The following is a 14,268-nucleotide window of genomic DNA, read 5'->3' as shown; positions in this document are numbered from 1 at the left end:
TAGAAATCCTGCCAAAGGACCAGCGTCCTCCTTTTCTGCTGTACTCCCTTTTGCTTTGTCCCATTGTTTGCTAGGAGGGCAGGTGTGCAAAGCCCCACCTGAAGTTTGGGGAAGAGGTTGACAGTAGCGGAGGTGGAACTCAGGGCCTCACACATGCTAGGAGAAGCGTTCCACCACTGAACTACACCCCCAGGCTTTTTTCAGTTTCATTTTGTCACAAATCCTCACTGAGTTGCCCAGGCCGGCCTTGAATTTGTGACCCTTTTGCTTCAGGCTTCTTAATAGCTGGGATTACAGGTGTTTGTTTCATGGTGAGCTGCCTTTAATTTTCTATGGAGTCACTGTAGGGAAACTTGGTAAATGTCTTCAGGCCACCCTTGGTAGAATAAAGAAAGTAAACCAGGGGTGGCGATGACAAACTCTTCTTTCACATAGAAGTGGTTGTTTATATATTTGAGCCTTCACATGTCAAAGCATCTATAGTGAACTGAAATACAGTAATGTCTCCTATTAGACCTGGAATCTCAGAATATTGGCTTATTTGGAATAAGGGCCTTGCAGGGGTACAGCTCAGCAGCACAGCGCCTGCCTGACAAGTGCAAGGCCATGATTCACTTTCCAGTACCAAAAAAAAAATGGAATAAGGACCTTTGCCAATGTAATTAAGAAAAGATCAAAAGAGAACATCCGGGACTGAGGTAGGCCTAAGCCAATGATAAGCACCCTTAGAGGAGACAAGAAGACACAGAGATAACTTCAGAGAAGAGGTCATATGAAGGTAGGACAGGGATTAGAGGGTCCATGAGCCAAGGATACCAGGACCCACCAGAAATTGGAAGAGGTAAGAAATGATGCTCCCCTACAGGATCTGCCCACTCCTTGATTTTGGATTTCTAGCCTCTAAAACTGTGAGAATCTTCATTGGTAAAAAATTCTAACTCCTCTGCAAGGTGGAACCTGAAGAAGTCCAGGACAGAGTCCTCTAGAGGACCAACCGTGGGTCCAGTCACTACGACACTGCCCAGGTCTACATCTCAACCCTAGGGAGGCAGATTGAGACCTGGTTTCTCCTTCCTACAAATACTCAAGCAGGGGATGATCAAAACATATGGTGAATACTTAATTTAAAAAATTATAATAAAAACATTACCATTAATCCCCCTCAAATTATTTCCTCTCACTTCAAACACTCTTATCCCATTGTTCTTGCCACTTTCTGAAGCAGTTCTGAAAGTCCTCTTTCGTGAGTGTCTTTATGAGATATGGATGCTGCTGCATGCCATTTAACAGAAAGCAGGCTCCTAAAAAGATTATGGTGCATCCTCACCCACGTTATTCATGGGATCTGGCACACTCTGACTTCTGGCTCTTTCCCCAAAGTCAAAATGCCCATAAAGGTGGGGCTGTGGATTTAGCTCAGCGGCTAAAAGCGCCTGCCTGGCAAGCGCAAAGTCGTGAGTTCGGTTCCCGGTACCAGAGAAAAAAAAAAAAAAAAAAAAAATGCCCATAAAGGGTAAATATTTTGAATTGAACCAGGACAGCAAGGCAGGCATGACAGTGCCACTAAAGAAAGATTTGTGTCTTTATCAATGAATCTGTCCCCCTGGCTTCAGTGACCCACTGGGGTCAGAGTGTTTTCACAGGTGAGGCCTGAGGCAGACACAGCCCACCTCTGGGCAGAAGAGAGTTGGCCTCCAGGAGGCAGCAGCTCTCCTCCATCAGCGAGGGACCCGGCTCTTTAGGATGGAGCCTGGCCTTGGTCTGGGGTCGAACTCTCGACGAGTGTTGTTGCCAGTGTCCTCTGTTTGTACCAGCAGTCAGGTGCAGAGGAACCTGCAGATCCCTGCCCTTTGTCCACAGCTCATTAGAAGCCCCAAGTGCTGACTCCTTTAAGTCTGAAACCACCAATCAGCAGCATGCCCCGGGCAAGTAGCTTGTGCCTCAGTTCATCTCCAAAGTGAAGACAACAAGGACGCTTATCCTGGAGAATGGCTGTGAGGATGGAGTAGATCTACATAATACGCTTAGAGCAGTGCTGGACACATAGTGACCCTCAAGGAAGGTGACCCCCAAGTTGCGTCAATAGTAGTGGTTAGTTTTTGGGTGTTGTCACTAGGAGGGAAAAACAACCCTGTACATTAGGGGTTTTTAGATGTGGAGGAACAGCTCTATGTCCCAGGGAGTTGGTTAAAAATGCAGATCCACAGGCCTCATCATCAGAGGGAGATTCAAAAGGTTTGACATGGGATCCGGTGTTTCTCAATGTTTTGCCGGGAGGGAGGAGGAGTGGGGAAGGGAGGGGAAGGGAGAGAAGGGGAGGGGAGGAGAGGAGAAGAGAGGAGAGGAGAGAAAAGAGTATACTGGGAGGTTGGGGCAAGACAGGTGTAGAGAAATTTGCTTTTTTTTTTTTTGATAATACTGGAGATTGAACCCAGGACCTTCACACTGAGCTATATCTCTAGGCCTTCTTTATTTTTCATTTTAAGATAGGGTCTCACTGAGTCACTAAGTGGCCCAGGCTGGGCTCAAACTCGAGATCCTCCTTGCTCTGCTTCCCAAAATGCTGGGATAAAAGGCATGCGCCACCACACCCTGCAGTGGGGGAGGTGGGGATCAAATGATATAAAATTTTGGTTAGACAGAAGGAATAAGTTCAAGAACTCTCTTGTACAACATGGGGGCTGCAGTTGCTAACGATATAATGTGCTTGATAACTAACAGGATAGATGGTAAGTGTTCCCACCGCAAAACAAGTATTTACTAGCTCACCTTAGTCATTCCACAATGTATACATAATTCAAAACATGTTGTATTCATTACTGTAAGTACGCATAACAGTTATTTGTAGATTTAAAAATGCCGCCTAATGTTCATCCTAATGAATCTTTTCTGGTTCTCAGGAGGAGCCTAAGTTCAAATTACTGAGGTGCATGTTCGCTATGTCTCAGTCTTTGTATTCTCAAAAAGAAAACACACACACACAGTATTTAAGTGGATCCTTTCCAGTCTGAGATGAAACAATCTAGCAGAGCTTTGGAGTTTCTAAGATCTTTCCAGAGGCCAGAAACCACCGCTTCTCGTTTGCCCAAACACATGGGCTAGGAGACGGGAGGAGCCAGGGAGGGAAATGAGCCGCCCCGGCCACGCCCCAGGCCACGCCTCCAACCAGGCCCCCTCCTCACAGTGAATTTGAGCTGATAACACCTGGTGAGCCCATTACCTTCCAAAAGCCCCGCGTCTGAACACATGAGACTTGGGCAGACATTTTGGATCTAAACTATAACAGCAATAAACTATTATGAAAACATGAATGAATCTACAATGTATTCTGCTAGGAAAAGAAAAGCAAGACTCAAAAAGTTACCTACTCTGCAGTTGCATTTCTATGGCACTCTGGAGAAAGCAAATCTGTAGAGACAGGTCTCTTAGAGATTTCCAGGAGCTGCAGCTGAGGGGAAGAGTTGACTTGGAAGGAGCACGGGGCATTCTGGAGGGTACTGCACTGTTCTCTATCTTAATTGTGGTGGTAATGACATGCCTGTAGATATTGCCAAAACTCGCAGGACTGAACTTGGGTCTGGTGGTATGTACTTGTAATCCTAGTATTCTGGGAGGCTGAGACAGGACGAACCAAAAGTTAGAGTGCAGCCTAGGCAAAAGCAAAAGACCCTATCTCACACTTATGATCTATTCTCTTGTTAGTTATCAAGCACATTATATCGTTAGCAACTGCAGCCCCCATGTTGTACAAGAGAGTTCTTGAACTTATTCCTTCTGTCTAACCAAAATTTTATATCATTTGATCTCCAGCTCCCTCATTGCAGGGTGTGGTGGTGCATGCCTTTTATCCCAGCATTTTGGGAAGCAGAGCAAGGAGGATCTCAAGTTTGAGCCCAGCCTGGGCCACTTAGTGACTCAGCGAGACCCTATCTTAAAATGAACCTAGAGATGTAGCTCAGTGTGAAGGTCCTGGGTTCAGTCTCCAAAAAATATAAAAGGGCTGAATATCTAGCTGGATGTGAAGGCCCTGATAGTGCTAGAAAAACAAAATCACAGAACTGTACACCAAAAAGGGTGAATCGTTTTGGGCATAAATTATACTTCAATTGAGAAAATAAAAGTAAAATTGAAAAATAAAAGTAGTTCAACAAATTTTTATTGCTGCTGATGTGTCCGGATCCGTGAATCATGATAAAGGAAGTGTGCTATATATCTGACGTTCAGAGGTTTACGAGCCTTGCTGTAAACTAGGCTCTCTGCTCAGCACTTGAGATGTAATAATGAGCAAACAGACATTAGTCACACACTCTTACCCACGGAGACAGGGGTGTGATTAAGTAAAGGAGTAATGGCCTGCTTGAACCTAGGACATCAGCAAGGCCTTCTCTGGGGAATGCTTCTGTTTGAGGTGCCACTGCTTGGGACACAGCCCGGTCAGGGTGGAGGACGGAGAAGTGGAGGGAAGTAGCAGGGATAACGTGAGTTCCTGGCTTATGCAACAGGCTAGGTTGGGGAACTGCGTCTCCAGTGCTTGCTCTTGTAGGAGTAGATTTGGGGTTGAGTGGGAAACCATGCCTTCATCACAATTCCAGCAAGAATTAAACCCAGGAAGCAGCACCTGCTCAGGAATAAAACCGTGCAGCGGGCCCAATAGAAATGAAAGCATGTGTACATAAAAACTTCTACAAGAATGCTCACAGAAACGTTATTCATAGTAGTCCCAAAGTGGGAACAACCCAGATATGGACGTGAGCTGCGTGTGCTGGCGCATTCTTGTAATGCCAGCACTTAGAAAGCTGAGGCAGGAAGATGGAGTTCAAGGCCCACCTGGACTACATGGTGAGATGCTATCTCATACTAGTAAAGGAAGGAAGGAAAGAGGGAAGGAAGGAAGGAAGGAAAGGGAAGGAAGCAGGCAAGCAAATTGCAATAGAATATGACTTAGCAATATAAAAAAATGCAGTACTGATCATAGAGGCTACAACTTGGATGAACCTTGAAAACATTATGCTAAGTGAGACAGGAGTATCAAAATTTCAGCCCAGCCTGGGTAATTTAAAGAACTGGTGATGTAAAGGCCCTAGGTTCAATCCCTAGTACAGTAAAAAAAAAAAAAAAAAAAAAAAAGATAGAAAGAAAGAAAAGAAAAATTACATATCTACATGTATGCTACGTAAAATAAGCCAGTCACAAAAGATCATGCAATGAAGGGCCAGAGATATGGCTCAGCGGCACAGTGCCTGCCTGGCACACACAAGGTCGTGAGTTTGATTTCTGACACAAAAAAAGAGGTCATGCAATGAAATAGTCATTTGAGATACTGTACAATCCCTCTTATGTGACACCTCTTTAGAAGGACTATCTATAGAGTCAGCAGGTAATTAGTAGTTGCCAGGCCTGGGTGGAGAGAACGGCGTGATTACTAAGGGCATGAGGCTTCTTTTTAGAGTGATGTTCTAAAATTAATCACAAAAATAGTTATAACTCTTATATGAAAGACTATCAAGTTATACATTTCAAATGTATAAATTATGTGATGTGTTATATATACTATATCTCTCAATAAAGCGGTTTTTTAAGAAAAGAAAGAATAGTAATCTGTGAAATGATACTTAGACATTCTATGTAGAATATTTAAAGCTAGAACTCACCCCAAATACCGCTCAGTGGGAGAATGATTATAAAAACTATAATCTATCAATAAGATAGATTTCAATATAACAGTTAAAAATACACCCACTGACAAGAGCAATTGGGAAAGACGTAAAGTGTTATTTTTATTGCAAAAACAAAAACAAACTGTACAATAGAGAGAGACAGTCGCTGGGGAAGAGCGAGACCCTGGGAGGTTGCGAAGTGGGAACCAGGGGCCGGGCAGGGCCTCCCTGATCCCTCACAGATGGCAGAAGCGGTTCTGTTGGCTCCCTGCCTGGCCAGGAGTGAGTAGGAAGCTGGCAGGTGGGATGGATGCTTAGGATCAACGCCAAGGGTTAAACTTGATGGTGTCGGAGGGTGAATAACTTCCCGAGCCTTAGCTCTGTACTCCACCTTGATCACCTACTCCCCTCATAACCCAGCATTTTTTTTTTTTTTGGTACCAGGAATCGAACTCATGACCTCCGGCTTGCCAAGCAAGCACTTATGCCACTGAGCTATATCCCCAGGACTCAACATTTTATTAAAGGAAGATGCTCTCTACTATCTGGGTGCTTCATCCTGTAGAGCCTTTGCCACCTATTTGCACAGTAAGGGTCTTTATTAGCCTCATTTATTCACTTCATTTGTAACATGTGTCATAAACAATGTGCCTGGGATTCTGACCAGGACACTCAGCATCCAATCTGAGAACCCATCTAAATCAGTACTGTGATCCCTGCTCAGGAAATCCTTTCTTCCTGCTTCTCAAGGCTGTCTCACTCTGCTAGCGTGGTGGTGCACACCTGTAATCCCAGCAGTCAAGAGGCTGAGGCAGGAGGATCACCTCCAGTTCAGACCAGCCTGGGCTACATACTGAGTTCAAGACCAGCCTGAACTGCATAATGAGATCTTATCTCACACATAAAAAAGCAAACAACTGTCCTGTTTTTACACCCTACTTGCAAAGAGGCCCAGCTGGTGGCCAGACAACAGATTTTTTTTCCCCCAGTAGTGGGACTTGATCTCAGCACCCCATGCTTTATTTTGAGACAGGGTGTCAGTACATTGGTCAGTTGCCCAGGTATGTGCTACCATGCCCAGTCTAGACCACATTCTAACAGATCACCACTTTGGTGTTCCCAATGTTGTACGAAGGAAGCAACAATATCTTTGTGAGATAGGATGTGAACCCAGGAGGCGGGTCCAAGAGCAGTTCCACATCAGAACACACTGGTGACTTAGGCATCGGAACCGTTCAGGTTGCCACATCTTTACAGGTCTCCTCTTCTGCGAGGGAAACTGCTCCACAAGTGCATTACTGAAAATGATGGGTGTTTCTTGCCATCCGGGACTTACTTGTTCTGAGCTCTGAGCTCCCCTTTACCCACACCCTTCTGCTTTGAGAGCTTCCATAACGTTATTTGAATTAGACCAAAGATTCTATTCAAGCAACAGAGCAGGGTCCCTGGACACTGTGCAAGTGTGGTGGCCTCCTTTCAAAGTCCTGCCCTGTTAGGGGCTCCTCTGTAAAAGGTTCCTACTTATCTCCACTCAGTTGTTTCTGCCAGAAGAAATTGTGGCTACCTGAGGCGGTTTCCAACAGGAAGTCAGAAAGCTGCATGATAATGTTTCCTCTCTCTGTTTCTCTCTCTCCTTCCCTTTCTTTTTCCCACAAGGATTTTGGTCATGAAAGAAAAATAAATATAACAGAAGCAAGCTCCTGGGAATGTAGCACTCAACATATTCTGAGGCGGGCTGTGACTCCAGGTTGCAGGATGAATTCTCCTTGAAGATTTTGTTCCAGAATTTTGCAGCATGCAATTTTGTAGACATTGTATTGTGGGCCCCATAAGGTGTCGAAATAATGTGCAGACGTGAGCAGAGCAAGGAAAACAGTATTTCCTCCATTTGACTAACTGTGGGAAGGGCAGCTCCTTAAACTGTGCAGTGGCAGTACCACCTGGTAGCTTGCTGGAAGAGCAGCGCGTCTGTCCAGCCCCAGACCCACTGTATTTTAACATGTTCCTGTGTGACTCCTATGAGAGGTAAGGTTTGCAAAGCACTGACAGTAGACTGTTCCTTTCTTCCCTTTGAAACTGTGAATTCCTTCTGCAATTTACTATTCAACACAACACCTGGCAGCATCCTGAGCCTCTCTTTAGGGAGGGAAGATGGTGGTGGCCCGGTAGATGGCAGCTAGGTGACCGTGTGGCACCCATGAGTTCTAATACGTGGCCCCAAGTAGGACCCTTGCCAATCACCTGATTGCTATTGAAACAGCCAGTAGCCTGTGTTTCCTCAGCCACGGGAGGCCTGGTGATTCTTACTATGTTATCCTATTCGTGGAGGATGTGCTTGTCTTAGCAGTCTTAATTATTGCACCTAACTTCTGCTGTAAAACGTATGCATCAGACACGGAGCTAAATGCCATGTGTACTGTCTCGTGTGATCCTTACAACACCCTGTGAGGGCAGTAAATTTTATTCCCATTTGACTGAGAGGGAAACGGAGGTGCCAAAAGGTTGAGTTCTCCTAGGAAGAGGCAGAGGGAAGATTCTAAACTAAACTCGGAGGCTGGGTTGCCGTGTTTCTCATCTTTTTCCCATCATTGCCTACTCTCAGGAACCTTTTTTTGTTGCAGTTGTTCTTTCATAAATTTCAATGCCACAAATACTCTGTAAATCTATCATATACACGTATACATCTGTGTAAGATTTTGTTCATTCTCCTCCGAGATCCTATTATTATGTTTTTGGGGACACAATCACTTCCAACAAGAATGGCATGGCATACTCGTTCACTCACTCATTCATGAACGCTTTTTAGGTACTTCCTGTTGTAACTTTGGTCATAGTGAGAAGCCTAGTATCTAGGGCTGTAGAAAGGCTGCCCATGAGAAGAACGAAGCAGAAGCTGTGGCCAGATTTAGCAGCATTTCCCATCACGGAAGGGACAGGTAGGACCCTGGGTTTCCCCTCAGTGCGGAAGCTAGGAGTCAGCAGGCTTGGAGTAGAGCCCTGGCTCTGCCTGACCTATTCGTGTGGCTTGGGTAAGTCATTCCAGCTCTCAGCACATTTCCAACCTTGAAAATGAGAGGTGCGGTCTTAACTGGTACTTGTAAAAACAAACAAACAAACACCAAACACATGCTGGGGCAGCACACAGGCCCTGGAGGGAAGACACATCTTGGGACTGGGTGCAAACATGCACAAGACAGTATCTTCTCTGCTCTCTTCTGCCACAGGTGCTTGGGAAGCCTCCGCATGCCGGTCCTCTTTGTATTGCACATTAATCACATCTTGTATTTGCTAGATGTAGGGCAGTGGATAAATAAGCATCTTCCTCTGTTTCTACCCTTTACTCTCATCAGTGACTTTAGGGAACAGATGGCTTCAAGTTTCTCCCTGTCACAATCCACCCATGGGAAAAGGAGCCCACAAAGAGTTCACCTAGAAGTAGAAGAAGCAGGAGCCAGGCCTGCAGACCAGGAGGATGGTGTTCCAAAACCCAGGAGCGCAACCACAGTAAAAGGAGTAGGACGAGAGGCTGAGCTGTCCCGTCCTGGCACTCAGGAAGCCCTCAGAGGCCTTGGTGAGCCGAGCTGGCTGGCGGTGGGCACGGGGGGAGGCCCCACCGCAGAGAAGTGGGTGAGTCAGTGCGAAGGCTGCAGGCTTGTGGCAGGCCTGTGGACCAACAGCAGACCCATAAACCTAACCACAAGGGCTTTGCCAGTCCCACTGGTTACCCAGGGGCTATCGGGAGCTTCTGCTCACAGGCTCCTACAGTCTGCTTGGAGGTCTATGACCTAACAAGATGGTCTTTATCTTCTGTCATTAGAGGAGCAGTGAATCTTGACTAAAAGTGCTACCGGATATCAAAAATCTTTTCCATCCTTCCTGCATTCAAGAAGTTCTTGGAAGCCATGATACAGGGAGGGCATTTGGTTTGGCCCTGGGACAGTGCCCAGATGGGGAGGGTGTGCTGGGGGGTAAAGGCTCTGCCCTGCTGATGAGGAAGCGCTTGCTGCTGCAGGTGCGAAGGAAGGGCTCCTCTCAGGGCCCTGTGTCTGGGGACTCTGAGGAACCTGTGGAGCTGCCAGTTCCTGTCCAGCTGCTTTTCTGCCTGGACCTCATCTGAGAAGTGGTGGTCTTGGTGCTCACAGAAAGAGTCAGGGAAAAATGCAGGGAGCGAGCTCACATGGAGACCCTAGCAGCTGTTCACGTCCCAGAATTCTGCAGGAGAGGCCACTTTAAGTGAGGATGACATGAGGTTAGGACCCCCTCCACCCCTTTACCCCTCCTGTAAAAGGATGGCCTGGCCTTGAGGAGAGGCTTCTGGGCGAACAAGCTTGCTGGGATACTGCATCTAGGCTCTGACGCACCGAGCTCTGGGTCCCTGCATCCTTAATGTCAGATTACCTGGTTGGATTCCTCTTTGGTTCCAAGTCTCCAAACCTGAAATATTCTGTATCCATGGGTTGGATACAGAAGGGCCTAGGGGTTGGGCAGGGATAAGTGCTCGGAAGACAAAAAGGACACAGTAAAAAGAAGAGACAAGTCAAGGATGCCTCTGTCCCTGAGGTACACAACCTCCAATTTTACTGAGAAAAGTCCTGGGGAATTTGTCCTTTTGCTCCCCAGCCCCAGCATCCTGGGTGGTGGAGACTCTTGTTAACTAAGAGCGGCTGAGCTAAGCTTGGGATTCATGACCTCAGGAGGAAAGGGTGGGATCAGTGTAGCCCTTCCTCCTGTTCACCCCACCCCAAGCCCAACCAGGCCTGACATTGTCCCTTGTAAATTCTCTGTCACAGTCAAACCAGCAAAACATTTACAATTTTTATTTTTCTTTTCACAGAAACCCCAAGAGAATAAAACATGGAATAGTCAATCACTTATTCATTCAACACTATGATTAGCCACCTACTATATGCCAGGTGCCATAGTAACATAGCAACAGGGATTAAGGCAGTGCAACTGGGAGGGTTACCCTGGGAGGAGGGCAGCCTGCTGGAAAAGCCAGAGGTTAGGGCTGAGCCAAGGGGTGGGGTGAGGATGACTGGGGAGAGGACATTCCTCAGAGCTGGATGTAAAAATGAGTAGGGGTAGACAGCACTTGCTCCTCATCTGTTCAGCTGAAGCAGTTCCCTGGTGTTTGAAGAAACATCTCTGCTGCTGAGAATTGGCTTAGGAATTTCTGTAGCACCCTTTTTTTTTTTTTTGAAGTTTCATTTTTTGCAGTTTCCCACAGTCAACCATGGCCTGAGAATATAAGATGGAAAATTCTAGAAATAATTCATAAGGTTTAATTTCATGTCATGCTGAGTAGCATAGTGAAATCTCATGCTGTCCCACTGTGTCCCACCCAAGATATGTACGCTTTGTTCAGTGTATCCACAGTGTACATGCTACCTTCCTGTTAGCCAGAGATCACTCAAGAGCTGGCTTGATCATAGCTCAAGGGATTCCATTCCACAGATGGAATACTGGAGATCATAGTGCTTGTGTAGGGTTCTGTACTGTCCACAGTTTCAGACATCTACTGGGGGTCTCCAGACCTAGTGCCCTGCAGACAAGGAAAGACTCCTGTCCCAAATAACAGGTCTTTCTAGCCTTTAGCTCTCTTGCTTAAGACACCTTCATCAACACACCCAGAGAGCCTGGGATACCATTAGCCTCAGCTGGGTTTGGTGGCAATCCCTACAACCTAGACTCCAGTTTGGCTTGACTGTCTGCATCCGAAGAGCTCATTTCTGATGATGAGGATCTGGGGTGGGCTCTGTAGTAGCATCCAGAGTATTGAGACCAAACTGGAAACCAGGTCAACTGATTCTACAGGCTAGAAACTCAATGAATTTGAATTTCAATGTGAGTGACCCCTTGGTGGAAGTTGTAAAGGCACCAAAGTCAGGGATGAGACTGCTATGCTGGGGGAGAGGTACTAAACTTTCAGAGGTCTAATATTGTGGGTGATTTTTTTCTCCCTGTACTTGGGATTGAATATATGGCCTTAGGCCTGCTGGACACTCTACTACTGAGCTACACACTTCCACCCTTTTCATTTGATTTTGAGATGAGGTCTTGCTAAGCTGTCCAGGCTGGCCCGGAACTTTCCATCCTGATTCAGCCTCCCAAGTAGCTAGGATAAAAAAAGCATGTACCAGCATGCACGGCCTATTGATGGTTTTAAATAGTGTTATTTCAGTTTTATTCTTGGACAGAGTGATGACTTCCAATTCTAAATTCACTCTGAGCACATTTCTGATTGGTTTTTGTTTGTCTAGAAAGGATTTAGAGAAGGAGTAATTAAAGAGATTGGAGCCAGTGGGGAAAAGACAGAGGAGACAGGCGGAACTGAACAGATACCAGGAGCTGCTCCTGCCTGCAGGGACAGGCTGTGGTTGTGAGAAAGGTGTAAAAAGGTGACTACTGGAGGCACTGCTGGGGGACAGGCCTGTCACATTGCAGCTGCGGGAAAGCCTGAACTAAGGGGTGTGATACAGCACAGGATTTGGAATCAGGAAATTTCTTTTCTTTTTGAGTCTTTGCTCTGAAAGAGAGGTAACTTAACTTTGAGACTCTGGGAGAGTCCCCTGACTTCTTTGTGTCCTTATTTGTAGAATGGAGGCACTAACCTTTTGTTCTTAGCACTAGCCTGACCCCCTGCCCTTGTAGGAGGGCCTGGACCTCTCTGGGTGGGGACTGGACCTTATAACCTTGCCCTGCTAGCCCCAGAGCTGGAGTATGGCCAAGGGTGACCAAAGGCTTGAGACTTCTGTACAAGCAGTGAGCTGCACGGTCCAACTCTTCGTGAGAATGAGAGGAAACCGGGGCCCCTTGATAATGGTCTCCAGACATAGACTAGGAGGTGGCACAGGGTGGGTGCCATGCGGGGTTCCTTGCCAGCTGAGAAAAGGAGGGACAGAAGGAAGAGAGAGCAAGAGCCAGGTCCGGGGCCAGCTTGCAAGAGCCCGCAGAACACAGCTTCCCATCCTCCGGGTCCCTGAGACACTGGCCTTCTCGCCACATGCTCCGTGTTCTTCTGTTTTTGGAAACTGTCACGAGCCAGGCCGACCTGGAAGAGCGGCTGCCCTGTGTGGATAAGCTCGCGCTCCCTGGCAGCGCCGTGGCCCTTTACCTGTCCCCCTAACCCGCTGCCACTTCTGACTCAGAGCTGCTCATCGCGTCGCTGGCCGTCGCTGGCCGTTGCTGGCAGCAGCCCTTGTGCACCGTCTTCGAGCTTTCTCTGCCATACCTGGTGACACCTGGCATGTGAGACAGCCCCAGTGACTCGGTGACACTGGCCACTGCTGCAAATGGCAGGGTCAACTTCAGCAGCTCCCTGCTCCCCACTAGCTGTATTCATTCTCTTTCCCACCTAGCATACCTCTGCCCCGTGACTTCTCACCCAGGGCTTCTGTGCTCCACCTCGGAGGGACCCTTGGGAATCCCCAGTGCCCAGCCCTCCCCAGGGCTGCCCACTCCCCTGGGCTCCCAGCTCCCCAGCCGAGTGCCCACCTCTCCAGCCTCGCCTCCTTCACCCCTGGTTTGTGCCTTTTGGCTTCACCAACAGAGCTGGCTGACCTTGACCGGGCTGACCTCCCAGCTACTGTCCCTGTTTGCTCTTTTCTGCCTCGAAGGCTGTGCTCATGCCATCTCGCCTGGCCCCTACCTCGAACTCAGGCAGGCCAACACCTCTTCCTAGACACCCTGGGTCTCTCCAGGCTGTGCCACCTGTGTTCCCAGCGCCCTCCCTCTTATCAGAGGCCCCACCTGGTTATCATCACGGTTCACTTGTCTGTGTGCTCTGAGAGATGGTAACAACTTCAGTGGCTTTTTTGTTTCCCTAGGAAAATGGAAAATTTGTCTAGAAATCAGGCATCCAGCACAAACCATGTTTTGTTTTGTTTTAAACTGAAAACCCAAACGTTTGAAAGGAAAACATGGATCTCTTTGAGGGCAGATCAGAGGACTTAAGATTGGTAAAGGACAGGGCAGAGTGGAATTGTGCTGCTTGGTGGGGGGCCGCACGGGCCTGGCCACGTCAGAGCCAAGACTGTGGAACGGGTGCCACTTCTCCAGGGCGGTCAGGCGTTGCGCTGCCCTGGAAACCGGGCGCTCCCCGACGGGCTGAGGTGGCCCTAGACATTTCGAGTCCTTCGCAGAAGAGCCTGGAGCAAAGGAGCCTCGAAAAACCCGGGAGCAAGGTGAAGGCAGCCAGTAGATGTTTCCGTACGCCCTAACTTCGGTGCGATCAGCAGCTGCCCAAAGACCATGCAGGAGGATGGGGGTGACCCCGAAGGACCCGGGGCAGGCGCCCGTGAGGACTCGATTGCCCCACCCCAACCCTTAAGGCGCCCTTCGAGAGGCCAAGGACCGAAGCGAGCTGGCTCGGGGGGTCAAGCAGGAGGCGCTCTCCGCACGTCTCCACTTCGGGCTCGGACCTCAGTCTCCTCCTCCCGGCATTGGGCTTTCGGCCCCCGCGGTTGGGCGACCAGATCTAGCCGGCCCACCGGCGCTCGCTCCCCTGGGAGCCGCCCCCGGGCTCTGGAAACGACGCGCCGCGCTCCCTCCCGCCGCCGCCGGGCCGGACGTGAAGGAAGCGCGAGGCGGCCGGGCGAGGAGCTGCGGCTCG

General features: G+C 48.2%; 1 protein-coding gene across 1 annotated transcript in view; it reads left to right on the top strand.

The window, feature by feature from the left end:
* Positions 1-13,569: 13,569 nt before the first annotated feature.
* The window catches only part of Afap1l2 (actin filament associated protein 1-like 2), a gene marked incomplete in the record, with an annotated part of 103,251 nt that continues 102,552 nt past the window's right edge, over positions 13,570-14,268 (top strand). The window contains 1 exon segment of the mRNA XM_005387827.2: positions 13,570-14,267.

Source organism: Chinchilla lanigera, unplaced genomic scaffold (assembly GCF_000276665.1).
Source record: "Chinchilla lanigera isolate Chin_1 unplaced genomic scaffold, ChiLan1.0 scaffold00030, whole genome shotgun sequence".
NCBI lineage: Eukaryota > Metazoa > Chordata > Mammalia > Rodentia > Chinchillidae > Chinchilla > Chinchilla lanigera.
This window is presented reverse-complemented; position numbering and strand designations above follow the sequence as displayed.